Raw genomic sequence first — 24,437 nt, 5'->3', positions numbered from 1 at the left:
AAATATAACAACAACAGTTTCTGATGTTTGTAGAGTGATTTTCATTTTCCAAAACATGTTCACATCCATTACTGCATCACACTGAATCTTCCCAGCGCCTCTATTCAGTAGCCCCCACTTGTATTGCAGAGCAAGACCAGAAGCTGAGCTTGGCACATGTGTGGCCTGGCCAAGAGGGCTAGAGTTAGTAGAGCTCTACTCAGCACACAGGGTGGCTACATGCCACTGGGTACTTCTCACCTCTAAGGGTCTCAGGTTTTTGTCTGTCTGGGAGCTGATAATCACTCCCACTTCATAGGGTTTTTCTCACACTTTCACAATTCAGTGGAAAGTTTGTAGAGTAGTGCTTGGCACCAAGTAAGAGCTCAATACATACTGGCAGTCTTTACTCTCAGCATATCCTTCACTATTCCCCACCAAGCTTTTCAGGGACACTGTCCCCACCATGCCACCTCCACTCCTTCTCACTTATGTCAACCTGTGTCTAAGGCTCTCTTAGTCATGGCCTTCCTTAATCACTGGCTACAGCCAGCAACTTTTGGAATTTACTGTTATGGCATTTCTGGCAATCAACACAACTAGCATCACCTCCATGATACTGGACCTCCTCTGTCCGTCCCCTCTCTTTACCCCTGGGCCCTAGCCTGTCCATGGTGGATGCCACTTCGGGACATGTGTTCACACCGCCACCTTATAGAAACAAAGAATGGAGATTTTGAATGACTTACCAATGGGGCTAAATAGTAAGAGATTTTAAAGCCACTTAGTGAGAGCTGGTGTTTAGAATCAGCCTGAATCTTGGAAGTTAATTCAGAACAATGATATATTAGTCTGCTTGGGCTGCTGTAACAATATATCAGACGTCTGTTTCTCACAGTTCTTGAGGCTAGAAAATCTAAGGCCAAGGTTCTGGCAGATTCTGTGTTTGATTAAGGCAGTCATCCTGGCTTGAGTCCTCACATGGCAGAGATAGAAAGAGAGAGAGACAGAGAGAGAGAGAGAGAGAGAGAGAGCTCTCTTCTTTTAAGGACGCTAATTCCATCACGAGAGCTCCATCCTCAGGACCTCATCTAAACCTAATTATCTCCCAAAGTCCCCACCTGCAAATGCCATCCCCTTGAGAGTTAGGGTGAATTTGGGGAGAAACAGATATTCAGTCCATAATAAATAAGAATTTTTTTCTTTTAATAATAGTCCATGAGCTTGCTCCACTAAGCATTCTCATCATTAGAGGCAGAGTGATGCATACTCTGTACATGCCCACAGGTTCTGAAGAGCCTCCCTATTTGCACCAGGACTCAAAATAATTGAGTTTGAGGAATAACCCAGTACATCCTAAATAGATGCAAAACTTGGTTCTGGTACAAACCAAACAGTGCTACTTAAGTATATTCTTACAAAATATTCTCAAAATTCTCCTCTTGCTCGTGTAAAGGTCTCCAAAGACCCCTGTGTACAAGAAATTAACTTTTTAAAGTTTATTTTTTTTTTTAAGAATTTCCTACACCTTTCTTTTTAAATTTTTATTTATTTATGATAGTCACAGAGAGAGAGAGAGAGAGAGAGAGAGAGGCAGAGACATAGGCAGAGGGAGAAGCAGGCTCCATGCACCGGGAGCCCGATGTGGGATTCGATCCCAGGTCTCCAGGATCGCGCCCTGGGCCAAAGGCAAGCGCCAAACCACTGCGCCACCCAGGGATCCCCTAAAGTTTATTTTTTATTAATCTCTATACCCAACGTGGGGTGCCAGCTTATGACCTTGAGATCAAAAGCCACAAGCTCCTCTGACTAAGCCAGTCAGGTATTCCCAAGAAATTAATATTTGCCATCATGGCTTAGGAATTGGGGTCACCACGAGGGGAGGGTGAGTTCAGGAATGGGAAAGGGCTAAATAAATTTTTAATGGTTTCCCTCAGGATTACATAATGAAGAATTTCAAACACATAAAAAGTCAGATGCCTTGTTCACTGAACAGCCACCCAGGGGTGCCTGAATGGCTCAGTCAGCTTAGTGCCTGACTCTTGGTTTCACCTCAGATCAAAATCCCATGGGTCATGAGATCGAGTTCTTCTTTGGGCTCTGAGTTTGTTGGGGAGTCTGCTTGGAATTCTTTCTCTCTCGGTCCTCTCCTACCCTTCCCTCTCTCTCTCTCTAATACATGAATACATCTTTAATTAAAAAAAACACTCAGATTCTATAATCATTAACATTTCCCTTTACTTATGTTCTCATGCACCACTCTACCCATCCCTCATTGTTTCTGGTAGATTCTAAAGTACGTTTTACACATTCATGCATTTCACATCTGAACACAGCAGTATGCATTTTATTATCAACTAGGGTTCAATAAATGTTTGCAGTTTTTAAGGTAAAAAGTTATATATAGTAAAATGCACTCACTTTTTATTTACGATTCACTGAATTTTGATAAATGTGGACACCTCTGAGATCTAAGTCCTTGTCATGATAAAACATTTCTATTACCCCAGAAAATTATCTCCTGCCCTTCTTAATTTGTTTTGTTGTGCTTTCCTTTTTTACCATAGTTTAATTTTAATTGTTTTAGAACTTTATATAAATTGAATCATACAGCACATTGTTTGAACCTGATTTCTTTCACCAAGCATAATGTTTCTGAGATTCATCCATGTTACTAGATGTATCAAAAGTTCAACCTGTTTCATTGCTAAGTAGTATTCCATTGTTTTGATGTCCCATAGTTTATCCTTTCATCTGTGATGGACACTTGCACTGTTTTCAGTTTGGTGTTATGAATGGATTAAACTTCTCAGGTTTATCGTAAGACTCCTAAATGGTTGAGTCATCCCTCAAGCCCATCACAGGTAAACTTTGGATGTGGCATGAAATTATCCAGAATGTATGCTTTATGTTTGAAGCATTACTTTAGGGACAGAGTGGGGTAGGGAAATGGGAAATTATTCTCTATTTGATTATCGAGGGAGAAAATGAGTGTCCTAGGAAAAAAAATCCTTTTGTGGGGAAGGTGATTGTAATAACAAAAGGCACATATGCATATTTGTGCTTAAAAAAAAAAAACTAGGGAAAATGAAGTTTTTACTTTTTGGCTGATTTTTTTTTTGAATAAGAATAGAAAAGCAGATGATTTTCCAATAGCTCATCCAAAATAGTAAATGGAGATCAAGATACTCCAGGGTCCCTCCTCTGTGAGGGTCAGTCCCAAAGTCAACAGACAAGGCAAACTCCACCATGTTGGACATTGGGATATGTCTCAGGGACTCCCTTTCAAGGCTGAAGGCCGTACATCCACGTGGCTGAAGAATTCCCACAGGCATCTCCTACCCAGAGCCTGTTCAACTGAGATCAAGGCTCAGTTTCCTTGCCTCAAGTAGGAACTGCCCTGAAGTCCAGCGCAGCTCCAGAACTCCCCATAGGATTGGCTAAGTCTTTCTTTGGGACTCCCTCTCCTGATCTGCTTCCTTCCCTTTGATCTCCCAGCTGGAGATCTCATTCCCTGATTAAACATCCTGCTAGTTTCCATTTCAGTGTCTGCTTGCCATGGAACCCAACCTGCAACATCTGTTTAGTAGATTTTATTCTTAAAAATCTTATCAGAAGGGGCCATGCTGGAGATGAACATTGCTCCTTTTGTGGGTGCCAGGGGCCAGCATTCCCTCCAATCAGAACAGACAATGGGGCATTCAGTTGAACTAGAACAGCAGAAGCAGCATTGGGTTTGCTCTTAGGAGCAGTTGTATAGACAAAGACACCCAAGGGTAAGATGGCTATGTCCTGAGAGGCACGCAGGAGGGTGAGCAGGAGAATGTGGAGTCAGTAGATTGTGGCTGGTGGGGAAGGAAAGTGGGATGTATGCCCTGCAACTCTGTCACCAGCTCCTTCTTCACTGTACTGAGCATGTTGTTGAACTTCCTTGGTTTCCGTGCCATTCTACATGAAGAACGACTTTTCTCAACTAGTCTCCTGAGGTCAAGATTGGTCCAAAGAGAAGAGAAAATATCATCCTACAAGAAACAGACCCAGAGGGAAAGGCGGTTTCAAAAGCTTTACCTGTTGTGACAGTCAGATGTAGGGCATCCCGAGTGCCTGTGTTTCTGTGCATTTGCTATTAGCACATTTTGTAAAAATTTGAGATGTGTCAATAGAATCAAGGGAATCTCCCCTCCTTCTGGAAAGGTGTTATTAACCTGATACTGTATAAGGAGGGGGCAGCTCAGTTGGTTAAGTGAACTCTTGGTTTCAGGTCATGATCTTATGGTTGTGAGATCCAGCCCCGAGTTGGGCTCTGTGCTCAGTGGGGTGTCTGCTTGAGATTCTTCTGTCTCTCTCTTTCTCTCTCTTTCTCTATTTCTCTCTTTCTCTCTTCTCATTCTCATTCTCTCTCTCAAAACCTGAGGAGTAAGAAAAAAATAAAATGAAGGAATAAGGTAAAATATATATACATACAAAACTGAGAATAAGGGCAGATAAGACATGGCGGCAGAGGTTCTCCAAGTGGAGTCAGTCGCCAAGAGGTTCTTGCTCCTTAGTGCACCTCAGGATCTCCTGGAGGAGTTGTTAAAACCCAGATTCCTGAGATCTACTGCAAGGGTTTCTGAACAAGCAGGCAGATTCTGAGATGTTGTATTGCTAATGAATTTCTAGGTACAATTGATGCTGCCCGTCTAGGGATCACACTTTGGGAATCAATGATTTAAGGCATGAGTTAAAGTAAGAAGTGTGGCTTCATTGAATTGAACATATAAAATGGTTTTGTACAATGATAGAGACATTCGGATGTTAAGCATGCTACAGACATGAAGCAGTAAATGCATTTAGTACACTTCCTGGTTCTTTATGATCACAGCCTATCCACCTAGCTCCCCGGGCTATTAGGAAGATGGGCTCCCATGAGGAACCGCATGGCCCACATGGGACATTTGCAAATCCTTTGTAGTGGAACCTCCCAGAGCTCATGACAGCTTTCTTCTGCTTTTACAATAAGCCCACTGGACAGCTGCAGTCTCTGGCCCTGGTGGGAGCCTGTTTCTCCAGGCTAGAGTATGATTGTATGGCAAATGGAAAACACCAGGGAGAACTATGGTTGTCCAAGAAGCAGCCTCTTGCTATCTTATGGTTAGACGTTTCCATGACTAGGGCTCTCATTTGGAGCTGTGTAAACAAGTGTTCACCTTCTTGCTCTTCCCCTCCCCCACTTCTGCTTCAGTGAAGTATGTTGTGTGTGATGCTGTTCATGCCCTGCCCATATCTTCCTGGCCCTCCTGAGGTCATCTGCAGAAAGTTTCCCTGACATTGAATGCTTTGTCTGTGAAAGGGCCTTCTCTGAACACAGGAATGCATGCCCCAGTGGGTCAATCGCTCAGAGACCTTGAGTGTTTACACCCCCAGAAGAAACCCTCAATCCATGAAGGACAGGAGTTGGTAGGAAAATAGCCCAGGTTCCCTTCCCCTTGTGGGACAGTCCGGGACTGGGTTCCACATGCTTTCTCGCTGGGTGCCCTGTAGGTTAGGCTCCAGTCTTACACTGGTAGCCTGAGAAGTAACCCACCCTTTGTGGCTCTCCTCCCTTCTTTCTCTCTCTTTTTTTTTCCTTTTTAATTTTTATTTTACTTATGATAGGCACACAGTGAGAGAGAGAGAGGCAGAGACACAGGCAGAGGGAGGAGCAGGCTCCATGCACCGGGAGCCCGACGTGGGATTCGATCCCGGATCTCCAGGATCGCGCCCTGGGCCAAAGGCAGGCGCTAAACCGCTGCGCCACCCAGGGATCCCCCTTCTTTCTCTCTTGTGGCTCTCACCCTGTTTCCTGGGATCATGTTCCAAGTAAACAATCTGTACTCAAGTTCTTTACTTAGTGGTTGTGCCAGTGGTATCCCAAACTAAGACTTCTCTGTCTTTGCCCTCAGGAAATGAGACTATGCACAGAACAGATCCATTTCTCTTTTGATTCAACCCACTTTAGCAGTTACAGGAGAATGTCAATATCAATTAATATCCATATATCAATTTGACCTCCATTATCTGGCCCAAATGGTCATTTTAATTGCTGGTTAAATCTTAAGAAGGAGTAATTCAGATAATCCCCTACCCCCCAAAATCACAGAATAGTTTTCTCTTCTGTCCCTTGGAGGTGGTGAAATATATTTGTCTAAACACATGTTTAGTCAACAGCTTTGCCCCCTTTCAAAGCCAATGCAGAGAAACAAAGATGGATTTTTTTTTTTTATAGTAGAGTCAACTTTAGCTTTCTACACAAATGTGCGCTCGATGAGCCCAGATGAAATGAACTATGCAGGGTATAGACTTTGGTCATGCTCCCTGTATGGAAAGCATTTTGAAAAGTCGAGGCTGATTTACCACAGACTGTGCTCATTATGTTAAAACTGATAATGTTATTTGAATTGGATACTTTCCACATTCTAACATCCAGGCATTCTGAAATCATCAGCTTTTCCTCCCTCTGGAGAGTTTTCAGATCTGGGACAAAGCTCTACCAGGATGTAAATACTATAGCATTTCTTCATGTGACAGATAAATGCAGAGCACACTTCCTTTAGATGCTGTATTTATTTGTGGTACCTGTCTTATCTCTTGAGCTGCTGCTCCAGGATAGGAACCATGTTGTCTCTGTCTTTATTCCCTCCAGAACTGAGTGCTCTCTAGTACATAGTAGATGACTAATAAACTGGAGGGAGGCTGAGCAATTTCCTTAAGAATAAAACCAAGCAAGGACACAACATTCAATAATAAGCATCGCATCTGTCCTAAAGCACCGGTCACACAATCCAATCCTTCTGTGATTCTAATCATCTGTCTGTTGTTAGGGTTCCAAGAGGATGAAGCAAGCCAGCCAGCCAACTTTTACTTCCTCATCTGTTAAAAAAAAAAAAAAGGCAATAAAATTTGTCATCACCCCAGATGCCCTTGTTGTTGTAAAGGTCAATTGGGTAAAATCTTTAAGGTATTCTGACTCTGGCCAACGGGAGATATATGAATATACCTACTACCGTGTTTTGTATGTAGTATCTTTATTGACAATGTCTTCATACACAATCAACATCACCTGCAAAATTTTCATGTGCTCAATGCCTAGAAAAAACCCTTCTCTTTAAGTAGCTCAAAAAATTTAAATGTCTGTCCTTTATAAGCCAGGCTTCAATGATGTACTTCTTATTTGCTTATTTTCAACTACTCTTAAAGGACAATGGGATACTCACAGTTTATATCTTGACAGCCAGTTTGTGTGTTCAAGGGGGCTGTGGTAACGGGGCAGCACAAATCGAAAGCACATCGTCCGTGAGCCGGAGGTGAAAGCATCAGTTCGGAGGTCCTGGCTATCTTGTTTGTGGGAGTGGAGCAGCTTCACAGAGTCCAATAAAAGAACAGTTAGCAATGGGTTCCCATTTACCCTGGATGCAGTCTCTTGACACACAAGCTACTTTCTGTGAAGGCTGGTAAGGTGGTATTTAAAAAGAAGCAGTCAGGGAAATGTGCGTTTTAGGTGCTGAGATGCAAGAATCCGAGTCGTTTGCCTATGGGTGAAACTCTAAATTTTGGGAAGACACTAGCCTATTGCTGTTTGAGCAGAATGGTCCACTCTTGGTACACATTTAAGAAAACAACAACAGCAACAAACATATTCAGTTTTGCTTTGCTTTTGGAATTTTTTAACTTTGTCTTTAATCTTTCTTTTTCTGGTAGGGGCAAATAAACACCTGGGGGAGGATGGCCAGGGTCATGCATATGCAGCCTTGCTACGGGCTCAGGCAGATGATGCGCAGAAACGCACCAGGCCGAGCTGAGGGGACCTTGGGGGGCGAGGCGGGCGGGGGCGGTGGCTCTGGGGCGGGACTGGGGAGGCAGCACTGGGGAGGCAGCGCCCAGGCCAGCCCCGGCCCCGCCCCCGCCCCGGAGCGCGAGCCAAGGCCCGCCAGTACCTGGGCGCGCAGCCGCCCCACCGCAAATACCGGCTATCGAGGCGCTGTCAGCACTGCTGAATGGGACAAAGAAAAGGCGCATTAATGATTAACTCCGCTAAAAGCTGCGGCTTTTGTATTCCCATGGTGCCCGGCCTATCTGGCTGCCATGTGACCGGCCCGGGCCATTTTCTCGCAGATTGGGGAAAGCTGGTGAGCAAACACAGGTGGCGGCGCGGCGCTGTCAGGGACGACCGCGGGCAGCCCCAGCTATGCCCCAGCTATGCCCCAGCTGTGCCCCAGCGAGCCGCGGGCTGCCGCCGGGTCTCCGGCGCCCCGCTCCTAAGTCGAACGTCAGTTCGCGCCCGTGTCCGACTACCCACAAGGGCTTGGGGACAGGGGGAGAGGCCCCCGAGAACGGGAAAGGTAGACACAAGCATCCTGGGCTGTGGACCCCGCAGCGACGTTAGGAGGCCAAGCGCAAAGGTCTCCTAAACCTCTCGGGTCTTCAGCCCCTGGCCAGAGCACATGTCTTCTTCTCAGAGGGGCTTGTTTCACTGATCCATGATAATAACGTCACAAGGCCCCCAGAGTGGACCCTGGGCTGGGCATCCTGAGGTGGGCTCTGGCAAGGGCTGGCTCCTTGAAACTGGCCGTGGCCGTGGTGGCCACCTACAGTAGCGCAAGGGGAGGGTGACCTTGCCTAGCCCTGGTGGAGAGTCAAGGTCCCTCTAGTGGCATTATTTGTTTAAATGCATTTCTTCTTTGGTCTATATCAGACAGACTTTCTTTTTCCTGTTCAAATATTTATATGTATTATTGCTCGCTGCTGCTTCAACTGCTCCCAATCACACCAGCAGCCATAAAGCACAGATTATCAGGGTCAGGTGATAAAGGCCCTTTGAATCAACACCAGAAATGAACAGAAAATGAAATAAAGTTATAAAGAGAGGACAGCATAAATGTCTACAAAGAGCAGAGCAGTTTGAAGATATTCCAGCAATTAGCTACAACGGGACTTTTTTTTTTTTTTTTTACTTATGATAGTCACAGAGAGAGAGAGAGAGGCAGAGACACAGGCAGAGGGAGAAGCAGGCTCCATGCACCGGGAGCCCGACGTGGGATTCGATCCCAGGTCTCCAGGCCAAAGGCAGGCGCTAAACCGCTGCGCCACCCAGGGATCCCGACTTTTTTTTTTTTTTTTTTAAGATTTTATTTATTTACTCATGAGACACACAGAGAAGCAGGCTCCCTGCGGGGAGCCCAATGTGGAACTCGATCCCAGGACCTGAGCCAAAGGCAGATGCTCAAACACTGAGCCACCCAGGTGTCCCCAGGAAAGACATTTTATTCAAACTAACAGTACCGCTGAACTGATTACCAGTGGTTGATATTTAAATATAGCATTCTGCTGAACTCCCATGTTAAGAAACAAAATGAAACCAAACGAAACAACGAAACACAGCCCAGCAGAGGTCTTTCTACTCAAATGCAGTTCAGAGCTGGTGAATGTTAGATCAAACACAGCTGTGGTGTGTGGGATCCAGCTGATGCTGACCTAGAATCAACGTGAGCAGCCTCTAGCCCTCACGGCCAATCAAGGCTACTGTCATCTAGGGTGGTGTTTGATGGAAGGGGTTGCGGAAGTGTTTATTCCGTATATTTCCCCATTGCTCCTAAACTTTGATTTTTTTCTGATGAAGATGACACAGTTGCAAGTCCCAGCTCCAGGGGGACTTGGTCACCAGTCAGTACAGGCACCCAGTGTCAGCAAATAACTTTAGCAGATAATTAATTTTTTCAGGTGATACATAATTGGTTTTCCTTTGCAAAGGCTTGCAGACAGGTGATATCCATGTTGCCTGTACTCAGAACAGGAAATCACAGTTAAATAAGCATCCTCTAGTAGCCAAACCAGAAATAAATGACTGTGAGGAGCACAATTATGAAACTGGCATAAAGGAACATTCTTATGGGGCTGAACTGAAAAATCAGCTATTGGTATATCCCAAAAGGCTCTTCTTCCCCTTTTGGGTTATTTTACATTCTAAACAGATTTTGTTGCATTCCTTAAATTCTTTAAATTTACAGGTACAGAGAAAGTATCCTATAGCATCCACTGATAAAATGCAATTATGGCTAAAGTAATAATTCTTGATTATCTTTTTTTAGAAGACTACTCTATCACATGTCTGTAGCTGTTTTCAAGTTATTCTTTTTTGAAAAATTCAATACAAAAATACGGAACAAGATTACACAAAGAAACAAAAAGACTGAAAACTATCACATGTAAACTTTTCTTTTGCCCTTCAAATTTCAAATAATTTGGCAAAAATGAAAGATTGTCAATATTTGTCTACATTAAAAAAAGAAGATATAAAATCAAAATCCAGGCGGTGCCTGGGTAGCTCAGTTGGCTAAGCGTCTGTCTTCAGCTCAGATCATGATCCCAAGGTCCTGGGATTGAGCCCCATGTCGGGTTCCCTGCTCAGCAGGGAATCTGCTTCTCCCTCTCCCTCTGTCCCCACTTGTGCTCTTTCTTCTTTCTGTAAGCTAAATTTAAAGAAATCAGAAGAAAGCAAAAGATTAGGATTACGGTGAAGATAAATAAGATAGTGAATAGAAAAAAAAATGGAGAAAAGAAACAAAGTCCAAAGTTGTTTCTATGAAAAGATCAATAAAACTGAGAGTCTTCAGTTAGACTGACCAAGAAAAAAGAAAGATTAAACAGCCCCATCAATCAACTGGATCTCTTCAACATTTATAGAACACTAGCCACCAACAGTGGAATACACATGATTTCCAAATGACTGTGAAACATGTACCAATTTTGACTACATCCTGGGCCATCAAAAAGTCTCCATAATTTTATAAGACTTGATATCACACAGACTGTATTCTCAGGCCACAGTGAAGTCAAAGTAGGAATCAGCAACAGATAAGAAGAAAATCTCTAAAGACTTGGCAACTCAACAGATGGTCCTAAATATGTGAGTCAGAGGAAGTCTCAAGTCCCCAGGCAGACAAAATGCTGAACTAAATAGAAATGAAAATACATTTGTGTGCACAGCTAAAGCAGTGCTGTGAGGGCAATTTATAGTATTAAATGTACATATTAAAAAAGAGTCTCAAATCCATAATATAAGCACTCACCTAAAAAGCCTAGAGAAAGGAGAGAAAATGGTCCAAAGCAAGCAAAAAGAAGAAAATAATAAAGATAAGAAACCAATGACATTTAAAACATAAAAAAATAAAGAAAATCAATGAAACAGAGTGGGTTCTTTGAAATGAACAATAAAACTGATAAGCCTTTAGCAAGATTACAAAGAAAATAAAGAGAAGACACATTGCTAGCATAAGAAGTGAAAGGGGCAGTATCATGGTACACCACACAAACAACAAAATAGTAATAAGGAAATACTACAAACAACTAGATGCACATAAACTTGACAACTTAAATGAAATGGATACATTTATTGAAGACCATAAACTGTCAGGATCCACTCAATATGAAATAGATTGAGTAGCCCTGTTACTATGAAGGAAATTGAATTGGTAATTTAATAATACCCCTCAAAAAGCCCCCCCAGTCCCAGATGGAGATGCTGGAGAATGTTTCCAAATATGTAAAGAAGAGTTAACACTAATTCTAAACAGTCTCTTTCAGAAGACAAAAGTAATGCTTTCTAATTCATTTTATAAAGCTAGCATTACTCGGATACCAAAACCAAAGACATTGAACAGAAAACCATAGATCAATATCCCTCCTAAATACAGTCACACAGACACACATGCAGACACACAGAAACACATATATACAGACAAATCCTTAAAACATTAGAATAGAATGCAGTAATATATAAACACAATTATATACCATGACCAGTTTGGATATATTCCAGAGATGCAAGGCTGGTCCAATTAGAAAATCCGTGAATGTCATTAACCATACAGTCCACAGAGTAAAAAAAAACACATGATTGTATCAATCTATACAGAAAAAGCAATTGACAAAATTCAATACCGACTCAGGATAAAAACTGTCAGAATAGAGGAATACATCTCCAACATGATAAAGACCATTTACATAAACCCACATCTAACATTATACTCACTTCTCTTGAGATTGGAAGTAAGAGAGGCTATTCACTTTCACTAGTCTTATTCAACATAGTGCTGGAATCTCTAGCATTTGCAATAAGGCAAGGAAAGTAAATAAAAGGCATACATATCAGAAAGAAAGAGGGCAACCCCGGTGGCCCAGCAGTTTAGCGCCGCCTGCAGTCCAGGGTGTGATCCTGGAGACCCGGGATCGAGTCCCATGTTAGGCTCCCTGTGTGGAGCCTGCTTCTCACTCTGCCTACGTCTCTGTCTCTGTCTCTGTCTGTCTGTCTCTCTCTCTGTGTCTCATTAAATAAATAAAATCTTTAAAAAAGAAAGGAAAGAAATAGAAGAAAGAAAGAAAGAGAAAGAAAGAAAGAAAGAAAGAAAGAAAGAAAGAAAGAAAGAAAGAAAGAAAACTATCTCTATTTGGAGATAGTCTTGTCTACATAAAAAAATCCCAAGAAATCTACAAAAAGATCTATTGGAACTAATAAGTGAATTTAGCAAGTTTGTAGGATATAAGAGAAACACACACGCAAAAAAATCATTGTGTTTTTATATACTAACAAGGGACAATAAAATGTAATACCATTAATTGTTTTAAAAAAATAATTGCTTAGGTATAAATCTAACAAAATATATACAGGGCTTATATGCTGATGACTGTAATTCTGTTGAAAGAATCACTGAAGATCTAAATAAATGAAGTGCTGTGTTCATGGGCTGGAAAATGCAATATGGTCAGGATGTAAATTCTCCCTAAATTCACATACAGGTTTAATGAAATTCCTATCAAAATTCCAACAAAAATTTGATTAGATATAAGCAAGATCCTCCTAACATTTATATGGAAAGGCAAAGGGATTAAAATAGCTTAAACAATTTTGAAAAAGAAGAAGAAAGTGGAAGGAAAACAGTTTGTTGGACTTTAAGACCCATTTGTAGCTCCAGTAATCAATACTGTGTGGACCTGGCAGAGGAATGGATCACAGAACGGAGAATCTGAAATAAGCTTACTATAAATTTGCCCAAAAGAGTTTTGACAGAGTTGCAAAAGTCATCCACAGGAGCAAGGAGAGCCTTTTCAATAAGGTAATTGGATATCCATAGGCAAAATATGAACCTTGACCCCAGTCTCAAACCTTAGACAAAAATTAACTTGAAATGGATTATGGGCTTAAATGCGAATATAAAACTATAAAACTTTTGGAAGAAAACATTTATGATGAAGGAAAGGCTTTTATACTTGACACCAAACACATGATCCATAAAAGAAAAATTTTTAGAAAGTGGACTTTGTCAAAATTAAAAATTTTGCTTTATGGAAAACATTGTTAAGAGAATGAGACAAGCCACAGACTGGAAGACTGCACATACTAGCAAACCACTTATCAAAAGAGGACTAGTGTATAGAATATGTTAAAACTTTCAAAACTCAATGCCAAAAGCCATACAATCCTATTTAAAAATGGGCATGAAGAGACATTTCATGGGAGAGGATATACAGATTGCAATTAATCACATGGAAATTAATTAGAGATTAGGGAGATCATTACCCATTAGAGAAATGAAATTTGAAACCACAATAAGGAATAGTGACAATATGGAAAAAAAAAAAAAGGTTAGGATGCAAAGAAACTGAATCCCTCTTATATTTCTGGTGGAAGGTAAAATCCATAGCCACTGTGGGAAACAATTGACTGGTTTCTTTCAAAACAAAAGATGCTACTACCATAGGGCCCAGCAGCTGCAGTCCTGCACATTGTCCCGGGGCAGTGAAGACATGCTCACTGAAACAACTTTGATGTCCCTCAGTGAGTGAACTGTTAAATATAATGTGGTATATCCATTTCATGGCATACTACTCAGCAATAAAAAGGAGCAAATTATTGATACATGCAAGAACCTGCATGAATTCTAGAGAATTACATTGAAGGGAAAAATTAAATCTCCAAAAATAGCATAATGTGTCATTCCATTTATAAAACATTCTTGAAATGACAAAATATAGATTATAGAAGTGGAGCACAAATCAGTGGTTGCCAAGGGTGAAGCAAAGGGTAGGATAAGAAAGACACAGGTTTGCCTGTAAAAGGACAGCATGAGGGAGGCTTGTGGTGAGGCAATTTTTTTTTTAAGATTTTACTTATTTGTTCATGAGAGACACACAGAGAGAGAGAGAGACAGACAGACAGACAGACAGACAGACACAGGCAGAGGGAGAAGCAGGCCCCATGCAGGAAGCCCGATTTGGGACTCGATCCCGGGTCTCCCGGGATCACGCCTGGGACTGAAGGCGGCGCTAAACTGCTGAGCCACCCGGGCTGCCCTAAATGTTTTGAACTCGATGCTTTCAGTGTTGATATCCCAGTTGTGATATTATCCATTAATTTTACAAAGTGTTACCAGAGGCTAAGGAGTACATGGAATTGCTTTGAATTAATTCTCACAATTACATATGAATCTACAATTATTGCAAAATTAAAGGTTGAAAACAAAAAATAAAAAAGTCTGTGCCAAGTTTTTAACAAGGGTGACTTTTAAGTTTTTTGTTTTTTTTGTTTTTTTTATTTATGATAGTCACAGAGAGAGAGAGGCAGAGACACAGGCGGAGGGAGAAGCAGGCTCCATGCACCGGGAGCCTGATGTGGGATTCGATCCCGGGTCTCCAGGATCGCGCCCTGGGCCAAAGGCAGGCGCCAAACCGCTGCGCCACCCAGGGATCCCGACTTTTAAGTTTTTAAGCCAGAATATATCTGCAGAAAAACACGAAGAGGCAATTGCAGCCAATGATCCTAATGTCACACCCGCCCGCTCTCCAGGGACTTGTGAGTATAGCCCCAAAGCCTTCCTTCCACATCAGTTCCCTTAAAGGATGGACGGACAACCAAGGTTCTCTCCAGAACCCAAAAGGAAAATAAGAAACTTAAATTTAATGTCACAATAATTTGTCTGGAAAACAGTAGGTCAGGTTAGATTAGTCACAGTATATAATTAGTCATGAATTAACCCCCTTAAACTATGTTTAACTAAAATATCCTTCTCAAGATGTATAATTGTAGTTTCAAAATAGAGATGATTTAATTCACCAGTATATAGCTCAAAAAACCACATTATTAGCTACAGGAATTGAATATCAATAGAAAAAACAAAGATCAGAGAGAGAGAGTTGGTGGTGAATCAGTATGTATTTATCCATCTTTTTATAATTTATACCTCACAGACTTCTAGATAGAAACGAGGCACCCTCAAATATTAAAACACACCATAGCTACTCATTAATCTGTCTTCTGTAAATTGCAAGTCAAGACAATGTTGCTGGTTTCTCTCTAGCCCTGCCTTTCCATCACTGGCAAAAATAGAAAAACAAACAAAAAAAAATACAAAAACAAAACAGAACTTCAAAAAATGGAAGGTTTACTTGCAGCCAGTTTTCCAGGCCATGAATAATGTAGATATTTTTAGGAGGGATCCTGCACTTGGGCAATGCTACTTTCCATAGCTTTTATGCATCATATGGTGGATTCCACATCCACTCTGTAGCAACCATTTTGATCCCTGATTGGCTCCCCACTACCTCCCCAGGAAGAGCATCACAAATACTCAAACCTACTCTGGAATATGGTTACTGGCCTCTCCTTGGCAGAGGGGATCCCACATTTTCTTGTAACCCACAGTGCTTCATAGCCACAGGAGCACGTGGGGTCTCCTGAGCCCCACAAAGGTTTGAGGTCCCAAGGGGAGTCTGCTCCCTTTGTGAAAGTGTGAGGAGGGAAGTGATACGGTGTTAATCAATACACCCAGTGATAAATGTTTATCTTGAGCAGAAAGCAAATAAAGGCAGGTTAGCCAGCCCTTTATTGTCTACAGAGTGGTCAGATCCACTGTCAGCGGCTGGAGCCTTTTCTAGGTTATGTGGCTTAAAGTTTATCAACCTTTTTTTTTTTTTTTTTTTTTTTGCTAGATAACAAGTAGCAAAATCTGCTAAAAAGATTGGCAAAATCTGGTATTTATGTATTTTTAAGATTTTTCACAAATATATGGTTGTGTGCTTTGTTTGTTTTTTCCCAAAGGCACAGGACCAACACTGGAAAACCTCCTTGTATTAAGATAAGCCTCCAAATGCTGACTGCACATGGGATAGGTTGGGGGTGGGGGATTTAAGACTACTGCAAGATTCTCAAGGAAGGCTCTCCTGTATATCCTTTGGGTTCCTCTTGAGCAGTGATTCTCAAATTTTACAGGACGCGTGTTGAGAGCTGGTTAAAACATATTGTTGAACCCTATTCTCAGAGTTTACGATTCAATACTTTTGGATTGGACCCCAAGAATTCACATTTCTGACAGGTTTCCAGCTTTTGCTGATGCTCGTGGTCAACGAATGATACTTTGAGAACCACTATTCTGACCTACTCTTCTCAGGTTTCCCATATTTTACTTCAGTGATTCAACTGATGTTCTGAGAATAAACACATTAAATCTCTGGGCTTTTTATTTTTTATTTTTTTTCCTGAGTGAGGCAGAATTTCTGGGCCTGGAGGAAAAGGTGGGAAAATGATCCAATACTTGGAAGCAATTGGAGTAGCCATCCAAGGTCAAGGTCACTAACATAGTTAGTGTGGCTATTAACTAAAGAAAAAAGTTGGCCACCACAAGAAAAATCAGAGCCCTCAGTGTAGTGAAGCTGTTTTGAATATTCCTTTTGAGAATTCCCTGAACTTTGCAAAGTGTAGTAAGAAAGCCAAAGCCATGTCCTTGACCATTTATTTGGGAGTAAATTCTACCTTAGCCTGGGGCATCCATGAAGTAGGCAGAAGGGTGTTGAAAAGCTAACAATTTAATCCATATCTTGATGTTATTGAAGAGGAAGTTGACTCAGCCAGCATCGCACGCACTGCTTGTATGGCAGAACCAAGATGGAGCTCAGGTACCAGATGCCCATTCTCTTCCATACAGCATGTTCTCTTTAAAGATTATAATCACCCAGTGGGCATCTGCTCCACATGGATAAGTCACTGCATGTGAGGATCCTGGGAGAAAAGGCATGGCCTTGGGTCAGAAGGCTCTCTGTCCCTGAAGCAATAAAATTAATCATTATGGAACTGAGTTCTGTCAAAGGGACGTGGTGTTGCTGCAGATTGATTTCACATGTTCCAAAAGGACTTCGTTCAACATGGCAATTAAGAGTTGGCCTCAGATTTAGTTCTATCTCTGGAATAAGCAAGCTGAGGAGTAAAAGCAATTCCTTCTGGACTTAAACAAAGAGGAAATAGAAATAATTCTTATTGAAATTAGCCATACTCACACAACTTTAGAAATTACTGTAGGTGCTTGTGACAGAGACTGTTTTTATTCCCTGAGATCCATTCATCCCTTGTCCACAGTAATATACTTCCAGTTTTTAGCATGGCCCTTGGCTACTCGTGTAAAAAAGACTACACTTCCCAGCCTCCCATGGGGCTGAGCACGGCCCTGAGGGTCAAGCCAATAAGATACAAGCAGATGTGTGGGGCCGCTCTGTGGATCCTTCCTTCAAAGACAACTGACCCAGCCTCCTGCTTGAAAAGGGACTACAGGGACGCCTGGGTGGCTCAGTGAGTGGGAGTCTGCCTTTGGCTGGGGGTGTGATCCTGGAGTTCCCAGAGAGAGTCCCACACTGGGCTCCCTGCGGGGAGCCTGCTTCTCTCTCTGCCTATGTCTCTACCTCTCATGAATAAATAAATAAAATATTTTTAAAAAAAGGTATATATATATTTTTAAAGTATAATTTACCATCTTAGAATCATGAAGACCAGGATCAGAGCTTAGAGATAGCTGATTAGTGAGCTGTAAGGAATTTACAGAGCAGATTTGAATTTTTTGTGTGAGAAAAATGAATTTCTTTCTTGTTTCAGTCACCACTGTGGATCTCTGTTACTTGTGGTCAAACCTAGTCCTAATGCAAACATATAAATGTTTGACAGGTTTGAACCATGATTTTTGTGTTTATTTTTGGTCATGAGAATGGCCTGTTCCAAACATAGTGTGTGCACACACAATTACAGAAGTTAGTGATCTTTAATCATCATTTGAATGACTCATTTCTTCTTTCAGACTTTTAGATGCCTATATTAATTTTTTTTTGCTGTATCTAGCAAAAATTTTGGGAAAAAATCCATCATCATTTATATGTTAATTTCATTTAAATAAATGACACTTATGAACAAAGTACATGTCCGCAGTGCATGGAAAACATATGGGTAGTAGTCTACAAGGGGTTATTAACTTTACACTTCCCATCTGGAACCCATAAAGGATCTGTTCTCTGAGACAGTAAAGAGCCAAGGTCACACTATAACATCACATTTGTAGTGAATAAGACGGCCGTCTGATGTTTGAAATTAGGAGTTACCACTCCTATAATAATTCTGAAAAGACACAATACTGCCTCCTAGGCTCACATGACCACAATCTGTGTATATAAGGAAATTCTAACATGGGTTATGATGCCTAAAAGCCATTTTAAAAATCACTGAGATCCAGAGGGTTGTGTTTAATCTTCATAATCTTATCAGCGATATGCTAATTAGTTCCCTGTTATTAGGAAGTCAAGTGTCAGAAGTAAACTGTAGTAAATTACCTATCGGCCACCCTGCTACACCAACAGTTGATTTTGAATGGCAGCACACTTTGAATTTTAATATTTATAGCAACCATCCTGGTGAATAGAAGTATTCCTACAAAAGAACAAAATCTGAGGGGAAAAAAAGACCATAAATCTTAGGTTTTAAGAAAATTTGTAACAACGTGAAAGTAGATGGATTGGAAGAGAAGCTAAGTGACCTTGCTTTGGAACTTGCTAGGTTGGTTCACATTCTGCTTTACCACTTAGCAGCTGAAGTAGATATAGATGCCACTGCTACTGCATTCAGACCACTTTGGCCACCTTCTCTCTTTCTGTGTCCTGTCGCCCAGCCTTGGTGTGCTTCTTTCAACAGCCCCAAATATATGACTCCTGTTTGGTGGCTAGTTCCTGAGCAGAAGCCACTTTGCCCTTATGGCAGAGAGCCAGAAATGCCTGGTAGTTTTACATGCTCCCAGAATGGTCCATAGCCAGCCAACTAAGCTGGCGAGAGAACAAATCCCACTTCCTGTTCAGAGAAACCGAGAGTTAACTTACACTTTGGATTTCCCTTGCCAGATCAAGAGAAAGCACCCCCGGATTTTTCCCTAAATCTCATGAGTTTGTCATTTCTCCTGGGAGTATTTCCTTAATAAATTGCTTGCTCATGATTCCTTGTGTCAGGGTTTGTTTCTGGGGAGCCTAAAACAGTGGTTCTGTGATGTTTGGACAAATTATTTCTCTTTGTTTCTTCCTCGGCAAGCTGTAGGCAGTAGCTATCCTCACTTCATGGGGCTTTTGTGAGCTTTACAGATCACGTGTGTAGCACGTTGCCTGCCTCTGGCATGTGTTGGGAATACAGTCAATGTTATCCAAAAGAGGTGCTTGTAGAGGAAGGTGTACCATTCTGGATCACCATTTTGTTCATCTCTATCTCACCCCTTCCCTTTTCCCTTTAAAGCATGATATGGCCACTGGTGAAGTATGCTCAAAGGCATTTTGTTCATGTCCTTCACTGGGTTGGAAACTCTTCAGGGCAGAGACTGTACCTAGGATATGCCATGATTCCAGTTTGTCTGGTACTGTCTTAGTGTTAGCACTGAAAATCCTGTACCCCTGGAAAACTGTCTTGGCTAAATCAGGATGGTTGTCACCTTATACCTCTTTTGTTTCTAATTGTGTCTTACCATCTAAGCACAGTGATAGGCGTAGAGTAGATGTTCAATAGATGCTTGATGAATGAAGTACTGATGTCTGAGTACAATCTACCATCACATTTTATGACATACTTATTGGTCTGTTTTCTCTAAAAAGGTGTTTGTGGGAGCTCAACATAATCACAAGAGTCCTTAAACAGAAGAGGAAGTCAGAAATGAGGAGTTCAGAAGAAGATGTCACTATCGAAGACAGGCACAGAGGCAGGACTCAAAACCCCACCCCTGCCTTGCTGGCTTTGAAGATGGACAAAGAGGCTGCCTCTTGAAGTTGGAATAGGCAGAAAAAACAAAATAAACAAACAAAAACCAAACAGATTCTCCTCAGACAGTGGTCCTCTAGAACCTCCAGAGGGACAGTGACTCTGCCCATATCTTGATGTTAGCCCCATGAGACCAATGTTGGACTTCTAATGTAGCAAAATATCAGAAAAGAAATTTGTGTTTTTAAGCCATTGTGGTCATTGGTTGTGGTAGCCATAGGAAATGAACATGACCCCTTTCAGAATCTGCTGAAAGTGACATGTACTTCTTGCAAAGGAAAAAAAAAAATGGATTCAATTTTAGGAATTTCCAGATGATGGACTCCAGGTAAAGGATTTCAGTTCTGATGTCCAGGTCTATATTCCAGATGAGAAAAAACATGCAGTGAACTCCAAGAAAGATGCAACACTGCTGGCCTTGGGACACATGATTACTGCATAGGCACTGCAATTTTGAAAAGCAAGAGTCTGGGGTGAATGCTACGTGCCACACCTGGCACGAAGGTGCTATGCTCCAGCAGCAGAGCACTGGCAGGGGGAAGGGATAGGCTGCATAAGCTTCAGTTTCTCTCCCGTGTAATATGAGGGCAAGACTTTCCAGTTCAGAATTTCAAGTTTCAACTCTGAGAAGAACACTGCTCTAGGCATGGAGGGGCTAACAAAGATGGACCGGATCAGATTTTCTGGAGGTCTGACACTCTGATAGGGACCAGCACAGCAGAGGCTCTGCATTCTGTCTGGAATGGGTAAATTCAGACTGCAAGGGTCTGAGAAATCTTGACAGGGTCATGGGATATTATAGGCACAGATTGCAGTTAGAACAGAGGCCCAGAGTAGGAAGGAAACAAAAATTGGAATAATATACTGTGAATATATTCTGGAAGTGATGAGACCACTATGTAAAAAAATGAATGCAACAATATATAAATATAAACCTGAGTAGATGATATCCTTTCAGTGCTTCTGTGTGTGGAATGCTCACTGGCCCCACGCGTGGTCCTTCTATGGGACATGGGGTTTCCTCCCTGAACAGGCTTTGGGGCATCCAGCTCAAGTCTTCTTGCCACACTTTAATTTTGACTGTAGAAGCTTTTAACCATTTCTTCTTTGCTTTCTCAAACAATTGCCTCTGATTCATTTTAAACATTTAAACATATGAAGAGTCCTGTCATTTTTTTTTTTTAAGAAGGATCATAGGCTCTATGGTAAATTTTATAACCAAAGGTTTTTTTTTTTTTTAAGACGTATTTATTTATTTGACAGAGAGAGATAGAGAGAGAGAGAGAGAGAGAGAGAGAGAGAGAGAGAATGCACAAGCAGGGGGAGGGGCAGCGAGGAGAGAGAGAGAGTCTCAAGCAGACTCCCAGCTGAGTGTGGAACCTGACACAGGGCTCAATCTCATGACCCTGAGATCATGACCTGAGCCAAAACCAAAAGTCCGACATTTAACCTGACTGAGCCACCCCGGTACCCCCCAAAGATTGTTTTGAATAATATTGACCCTACTTGAATAGAAGATAGCCCCTCAAGTTATTGCTTTTCTGAAACTAACAACCATCTTACTGCAAAAGTTCTCCCTGCTTATTTAAGAACAGAACAAGTGATTGCACCTGTGGAATACAATAAATAAAATGATTAAAACTACTTTGTAAATTACTTAATAGCCTCACAAATGCTAACTCTGTGGTTAGGGTTTATGGTTAAATGAAAGCAGATTATAAAAAAGTCTACTCTAATTATGAAGTTAAATTTGCATATGTGTACGTAAAAGTCTAAAAATGTTAATAGTAGTCATTCCTGGGTGTCGGCATGATTTTTATTTTGTTATTTTTTCTTGTAATTTCTCAGTTTCTTCAGTAAATATTTTTATGCACCTGAAAGTTTTTCCAAAAATCCCCCAGAGATTGATGCTCCTCTATAGTTTCTTCTCATGCTTTCTTCTGGGAAGATTTTGGGTGATATTTAGTGGTTTTGTGTCAGCCCACGTGGTGACATTTTTCTAGGGGCTGCCTGGCATGCAGTCCCTGCATGACTCTTGGCATGTGGGTTAGATGACAGAGATTCTCATCATGGAAGGAAACGAAGAGCTTGTCATATCTGCCCCCGCTATGCCAGCACTCTGTTCTCTAGTACAGAGACCTAGCCGGGCATACCCTGTGAGAAGAGATTAAGTGGGGTCCCAGGAGCAGGCCTGGTCACCGTAGAGTGACAAAACACAGGGAAGGTTTGCAGTGTCCAAGATGACGGTTCATGTGCAAGAAATAATGTATTAAACAGGTATTCCCAGGGATGGAGAGCAGGTGGGAGAAGTAGGGCAAGACGGCAGGAAGCCAAGCAAGTGTGTGATCTCAAAATTGTGCAGAAGATAGCTTTAGCCTGACTACACGGGGAATCTGGTGCATCTTGTGTGCCTTAGAATTCTCCCACCCCAAGGCAAGGTGGCTCCTTGAACACTATCAGTCACTGGCCTGCCCCACATGTGGGTGTGTGTGTGTAAACTCCCAGGCACTTCTACTGTGTGCAGGGGTGGCAGAGGGTTTCTGGTAGCTGAAGGCAGAGCCCCAAAGAGAGCCTTGATGCTGCTATTCCTCCTTGGAAATGAACATGTCAATCCTTTCTAATTCCATGCACCATCTATTCCAGACATCACCCTGGGGCCTGTGCACACGGTATCAGCCCTAGGGGATTCAAATCCATGCAGACTTTGAGCCTCTTGGCTCCTTAATTTGATAGTAAACAACAACGCAGAGTAATATAACACATAAGATGCTGTTCAAAAAGACGGTGCCCTCCTATTATCTTGGCCAATCATTGTCCTTGTTATAATGCAGTGTCATAGACTTGAAATAAGGAACACCCTGAATCTCTTGCAAACAAGAGGCATCAGAAAGTTTAAATTCAACTCAGACTGCTTGATCCGACGGTGTTCTTGCCAAGAATTCTGAGGCTAGGTGTGAATTCAGAGGGCAAGACGGGTCTGATCGATTAGCAATGTCTGCCAGATGTGAGTTTTGAGAAAATGAGTGTGATCAATTAGTCATGTCTGCCAGGAGTTTGGGAAAAGGCCAAGCAAGCCCTTGGATCAGTTAGACCCATCCCTGCTTTCATCTGGTCAAAGCTCCTCAGGGCAAATACACCTTATAGTCGGCATCTTTAGTTTAACATGTTGGTCAAGAACACATTTCCTTTTCCTTTTTTTTTTTTCTTTAAAAAAAAAAAAAAAACCCTCTCTTTCCCTCTTAGTCTCTCCCCTCCCCATTTTATCTCATTTTGGTGCTTATAGGTTTTTATTCTATAAACACTTTGCAGTCTTTGTGACATGGACTCATTCAGGACATGTTTACAGTACTTAATGACATCTCCCTGAGAAATAATGAGAATGCCTTTAAAGGTTGTCTCCTCCTGTGCGTGCAGAGGGACGGCTCGCCAGGCCTGCAAGATGAGAGTGGAGGGTCTGGCAGGGGGAAAATTGACTTAATTTCTTTTCACCACATGAAATGGAGTGTCTGGGTGATCTGACCTAAATGCATGGCCTAAAAACCAATTAATTCTGAATTGTGAATTTGTGAGCACATCAAGCTGTGTGTGGAATTCCCGATGAGGCAGACAACGCATACCTGGCTTATTTGCAAAATGTGAAGATTTTTCCACATAAATATACCTAATGGTTGGTTATTAAAGTGCAGCCTCGGTCACATGGCACTTCAGTTCCAAGCCCTGAAGCAGCTTCCCGCGATTTTTCGATAGAAACTCAAGTTCTGGTCGGCTTGGCCAGCCCTCAGCAGCCCCAGCCTCCCTTCCATTTAGTTGAACATCCCCTCTGGGTCCTGCAGGCTTCCAGCAGAGGGACCTTTGAGCCCCAGACCCAATGCCCAGAGGTTCCGTTTTTGCCACCAGGGTTCCAAGGTCAAGATGTGCCTCATGGTGGAGATACACTCAGAAAGGTGATGAGTCAGTCCTTGCCATCGCAGAGTTAACAAAACTCACCTTCCCTACAGTGCCTATGGAGTCCCCACTGCTATGCATTTACTTGTTCTATGTTCTCCACCTGTTAAATTAACTCCAATTTTATCACATTCAGTTTAAATTCACCTAGTGTTCACTGAGGTCACTGTGCCTGTGACACTGATTTGTTTTGGGGAACAAAAATTAACCAGACATAGATTCTGCTTCTAAGGACCAAATAAGAAAAAGTTGGGAAGGAATATAAGTAACTATAACACAAAGACAAATGTGGTAACCAGTAACAGAGCTGTAGCTAAAACAGTTCAAGAACACACAGGGGAGCTGCTGGTGTCTGTGTGTGGCATGGTATATGCATGCACAGGTTGTGGTGGTGCAT

Source organism: Vulpes vulpes, chromosome 14 (genome assembly GCF_048418805.1).
Source record: "Vulpes vulpes isolate BD-2025 chromosome 14, VulVul3, whole genome shotgun sequence".
Lineage (NCBI taxonomy): Eukaryota > Metazoa > Chordata > Mammalia > Carnivora > Canidae > Vulpes > Vulpes vulpes.
This window is presented reverse-complemented; position numbering follows the sequence as displayed.